Consider the following 6,000-nt stretch of genomic DNA (forward strand, 5'->3'; position numbering starts at 1 on the left):
CTTCCCAGGAATTATGCAGCAACAACACTGTATACTGCTTCATGAGTTACCACTCAATTTCTGAGACCACATGCCTCTTACTAAGTGCAGTGCATGCTACCACTCATTTGTCAAAGGAGATACGTCCCGAGTCCACAAGATTTTATTATTGCCTTGTTTTAAATGAACAGAGCACTAAAGCTACCTTGCAAATGGTCACTTGCTAAGATTGAGTAGAAGTGAATGACATTTTTGAACATATTCATCCAGAACCAGGTATGAGCATTCTGGTATTTGAGGCTTTCATTTGCAAGGTATTTGAGTGACTTATCCAGAGGCAACTGAATAGCAATTTTTTTGAGATCCAGGTCTTATGTTTATTTTCAGATTTTTGGCCTATTTTTTCTTACCAGGCAGTTTGCCTTGTGTGTAAGGATATGTTGTTACCAGGAAAGGTGTTTCTGATAGCATTTCTTGTTGTGTCATTACTGTCATGCTTCTGACATGCAGAGAGAACCTTAATTTCCAGTTTGTCATAGTGAGCGAAAATGATGCCATGTTCTAAACCTGCCTTAATTGGTAATTTGCAAGTTTGATATAAGATTTTAGTCCAAATCATTCAGGCCTGCTGTTGCAGCCCTCACCCTTTTTGCCTATTCTTACTCCTCTCCTCTGTAATTGGTATTGCGTATGTGGGATCCCAGGGGACAAATAATAGCATCTGCAGAAATTACCTACATACAGTCTGACCCCGTGTGTGTTTTTTTGAATGCCAAATTAAGACATCTATCTTTGGATATTTGGACAGTTACCTGGAAGGAATGACACCATTTTGTTCATAATAACACTTTTATAAATTGTGTCCAAATGCTGGCATACCTAGCTTGTAACTTTTAAATGATGCTCAGAATATTTTGGCCAAAGAATGTGAATATAATTGTAGTTCTTTCCAAATCAGAAACTAATTCCAAGGGGGAAATGCAATAATATCCTTTTGCATGCAACAAAACCATTACTTATACTGCTTGGAGGTAGAAATTTTGTGACAGAAAAAACAGAGAAGAAAAAGTATGTTTTTTCCTAGCTTAAATCCTAAAGTCTTAGTTAGCAAGGAGATCAGGCCTTCTAATAAGGAACATTTTCAAGATTAAAATATGCTAAAGGCCAGGCACGATGGCTCACGCCTGTAATCCCAGCACTTTGGGAGGCTAAGGCAGGTGGATCACGAGGTCAGGAGATCGAGACCATCCTGGCTAACATAGTGAAACCCCGTCTCTACTAAAAATACAAAAAAATTAGCCAGGCATGGTGGCGGGCGCCTGTAGTCCCAGCTACTCGGGAGGCTGAGGCAGGAGAATAGCATGAACCTGGAAGACGGAGCTTGCAGTGAGCTGAGATCATGCCACTGAACTCCAGCCTGAGCTACAGTGCGAGACTCCGTCTCAAAAAAAAAAAAAAAAAAAAAAAAAAGATGCTAAAAAGGTGACAATGATATTGACTTCTAGATCATCAAACACCCATAAATATGCTGATTAGGCTCAGTCAATGGCTAAAGACAAACAACAAATCTGAGCAGAATGACTTTTGAGGATGGGCACAACTTATCTTTCTTAGATTGGGTTAAATTTCTGCGAAGTTATTTTTGTTTATTTGTAGGTTGTATCTGAAGTTTGTTTCCTGCTGAAGAATCACTTATCTATTGGAGACAAAATGTGTACTTTGTTCAGTCCTCTCAAAGTCAGGCTGTCTTGAGTAGGTTAGATAGCTGACAATAGAGGTTTAAATTCTTGGACCAAAGATTGTTCAGAGATCAGTTATCTTTTAAAAGTTGCTGTTCTCTTTCATTGTTAAAACTTTTTACATAGTGAGGGGGCCTCTTCAGGGGGAAAACTTCATTTGGAGATTTCTGGAGGAACAGCTTGGAAGGGACACTGAAAGACCCTGATAGCACTTTGTGAAGGGAAATTTAGGAAGCATCCCTGTTGGCCAAATTTAAGGACCTAAATCTGTACCACACGTATAGGAAATGAGCAGAAATCTGTAGCACAAAGTAAGTGCACTTAATGCTGAACAGAACTGCGGAGGTGTATCAACATTCTGGGCACGTGGGCCATGATTTCTGCCATGATCCTATGCTATCAAGGTAACTAACAAGGCTTCAAGTCAAAGAAACAGAACACAGCTGGAGAAGATCATCGGATTCATGTGGATTGTGGAAGCCTAGGCAATAGCCATGAAACTGCTTGGCCCCAGAACTAATAAGCTACATTTTGTAAGCCTGTATTCTTACAACAACTAAGAGTTTTATGTTTGATACAGATGGTGTTTATACAGAGTATGTGAGCTCAGCGTGAGAAGTAGTCATAAAACAGACTGGGGTTTGGTATAATTATTCACAATTACTATTGTATAATTGAATGCCGTAACTATTATATAAAAAATATTTTAAGAAGTAGACTTGCTCATACTTCCACAATAGTTCTTAACAATAAGAGACATATGCTGTAAACATCGTAACATATTTTATGGTGTTTACAAACTTACACAAGGTTTGGCGAAGTTGCAAATATAAAAGGCCGGGTTCTCTTTCTTGTATCCTTAGGGGAATCAGCTGCCCTTACTCACCTTCAGTAGCAAGCACCCCTTCTAATCACCTGTGGACTTGAGAAGTCAACTGCATTGGACCACTCAAATGAATGAATGAATGAATATTTTGGCAGATACGAAAGAGAAGAGAAGAATGGGCATGTTCTGTGGAAAATACACAGTTCTCTAGCTTTCTCCAAGCCAGCAAAGCAGAGTCCCATTGGGCCAAATTGTGACAATTGGCACATGAACATAATGCTTATTTTAATATTTCTGGATGAAATTAGTGAATCTATAGTGTCTAATTGTTATATGTATAATCTCTTATGTTTTCTAATAGAAAGATAAGCCTATGTCCCTATCACCCCCAAGCTATAAAACAACCAAAAATAAAATTCATTCGAGTTTTAAGTGAAACTTCATTTCCTTTTAATTGCATATACAAAACAGGTCTGTGTTCATAAGCATGGCAACTCTTCATGCAGGGAACAATAGAGCACAGGAAGCGAACTTCAGAACAAATGACTTTGTGATAGTTTTGTTTTCTAACACACCTGTAACGGGCATGGAAATCATGCCCTCCTTTGCTCCTACTCATGGGTGGCATCCATTGCTAAACTTTTGCCTGTTACTCTAGAGGCTAATTGCTAAGCTTTGATGACACAGTAGTTTCAAGAGATTTCCAATATGTGCTATGTTAGCATTGAGAGTGAGAAGCATCTTTATTGTCTGAACCCCTCTTCAATTTCCATGATTCCTAATGAAGAGGAGCACGTGCCGGGCTGGAGACCATTACTCGTGCAAGCCCATCTTCTGTTGTCACAATGATGGAGCCTTTGAATATTTATCTGCCAGATGACAAACAGGACATCTTGTGCCTTAACAGCCTGGGAGAGTGAGAGCAAGCTCTCTTGTTATATTGGAAGCCAAGACTTAATGTTCCAAGCCTGAACTGAAACAACCTGTCTTAGGTATGGTTTCCAAAGAGAATGCTTCCAAATGTCCTCCTTGGCCCTGGAGGAGGGAGGCAGTGAAGTATGGCTTTAGTACCTTTACACCTGAGCATGTAGCTTCAGCCTTTCAGAGATTCTCAGCTATCTTGCTGTTTCCTACACCAGGAAGATGGCCAAGGCGGCTACTGACTCAATGAGAGCAACAACACATACAGTGAACTCCAGGATCAGAGTTCCTGAGAAAGAGAATGTGAATGCTTAGTGAGCAAGGATGCTTGGGGTTTTGCCTACCTGAGTCTGGACTGGCTCACCCTAATTTTTTTTTTTTTTTTTTGCATACATATTTATGTACTGCTAAGTCTGACCTATGCTTTACAGCTGTTTCTTTATGATTGTATCGTACCACTTTTTACCAACCTGGCTTAATTCTATGGTGCAAGCAGCCCAAGGGACTGTTAATAAAAGAGAACTGTTGTGCTTTCTGATGTTAACCTCAGTGCTTAGGATTTTATTTCAAACACTCTAGCTTCCATTAATAGCTTGCTGTGAATGCGTTACCTATTAATTATTCTCACCTTGTCATGTTTACAAACTTTGTTGTTTTTCTCTAAGCTTTATAAAATAGAGTATCTATTTATTTGACTCTTTACCCTTTATCCCATCATCTCATTGGCTTACAGGCCAGCATAATATTATCCAATTGAGTCATTCACTTACGCATTCGTTTAGCAAATATTTACATGGAGCCTTCTCTCATGGAGTTATATTCTGATGGGGAAATGCAGTTTTATTCAGCAAGTATTTGGGCACCCAATAAATGCCATGAATAAAAATAAGTGTGGAAGGGGGAGAAGGAAGGCATGGGGTGGATAGGGGATGAGCTACAAGTTTAAATAGGGTAGGCAAGGAAGGGCTTATTGAAAAAGTGACAATGGATGAGGGATGAAGCTGTGTGTCTATCTGGGAGAAGATCATCCTAGCCAGTGAAAAGGTGGCTACAGGATCCCAGGAATGCAGTGTTTGAGATGCTGCAAGGCAGCCCCTGTGGTTTGAGGGGAATGAAAGAGGGAAAAAGCAGTGGATGAGGTCTAAGTGGGAAGTCCCAAGGCAGACTGTGTAGGGTAATGGTTCTCTATCCTTGCAGTGGATCATAATAGCTATACATTCTTCCTTAGATGTGTTAATGATATTGTGGTTATGCTGGAAGAAAAATGAATTCTTAATTTATTGAGTTGCACTCTGAAATATTTATAGATATTGATAATCTAGATAATGACTATCTGGATAATGTGATGATGTCTCAATTTGCTCCATAGTAATACAAGACAGGGGAACTGGATGGGAATGTGGAGGGGGTAGGATTGGTCATGGGTTGAGAGATGGCTGGATGATGGATACATAGACGTCAAAGCGCTAGCTTGTCTACTTTTGTGTATGTTCAAAATTCTCCATAATAGTAACATTTAAAAGAATTACCTGGGAACCTTTTAGAAAAATAACAGCTCCAGGAATTGATGTAATTAGTTTTGGGTGCAGGAATGACATTACTTGCTTGTTTGTTTCTCTTAAGCCTCTCTAGGTTTTGTTAATTTCCTATTAATAGGAGAACCACTGGTATAGTGTCTTCTAGGTCATTCTTAGGGCTTGGAATTTTATTGTGAGTGAGAAATGAAGTCAATGGAGAATTTTGAACAGTAGACTGACACAATTTGCCATTTGTTTGAGACAGATCATTCTGGCTGCTGGGTTGAGAATAAACCGTAGAGGAACAAGGGCAGAGGCCGGCAGATCCAGCAAATTATAGATACAAGAAATTACAAAACAGTTTGGTGAGGGCTGTGATAGGAGAGAACATAGGGCATATAGAAAGGTAGGCTGAACACACATATTGTCAATCCATCCAACCACTGCTGAGCAAAAGGGACATTCCAAAATATGCTGGGATGATGTACTGTGAAGGAGTAATGATATTTCAGACCTTGGGTAGAATATAGTATCCAAGAGAGTGAGAGGACCTAGGAAACCTCCCATTACAGGGGAAAGTCACTTGTTCTTAAAGACCTTTGATTTCCTTTACCCAAAGCAATTAATGCATTGCAGTTATTTGTCCAATCTTCACTCTTATTTCTGATTTTTAATGAACGGGACAAGACTAGGAGGGGTAGAAAGAAGAAATGTTTTCAGAGTCCAATATACCGGAAACTTAGCCTCTCATCTTTCACTCACTCGTGAATATACAGAAGGCTTTGGAAGTCCAGCCAAACCAATCAAACCACAGTCTGCAATGACAGTTATGGCATTTTCCCCATACGATGAAATCTTCCACATTTTAGAAGCAGAGCATTGCCCATCACTCTGGGCTGTATCTTCCAAATATTACTCTCAGACATCTTCTTCAGTCAATCTTGTATAATCCCCAGCAATATATGGTGTGAGCCGTTGTAAGGTTCTGTATTGGATCTAGCAGGGAACAAATTGCCTA

The sequence above is a fragment of the Papio anubis genome, chromosome 18 (assembly GCF_008728515.1).
Source record: "Papio anubis isolate 15944 chromosome 18, Panubis1.0, whole genome shotgun sequence".
Lineage (NCBI taxonomy): Eukaryota > Metazoa > Chordata > Mammalia > Primates > Cercopithecidae > Papio > Papio anubis.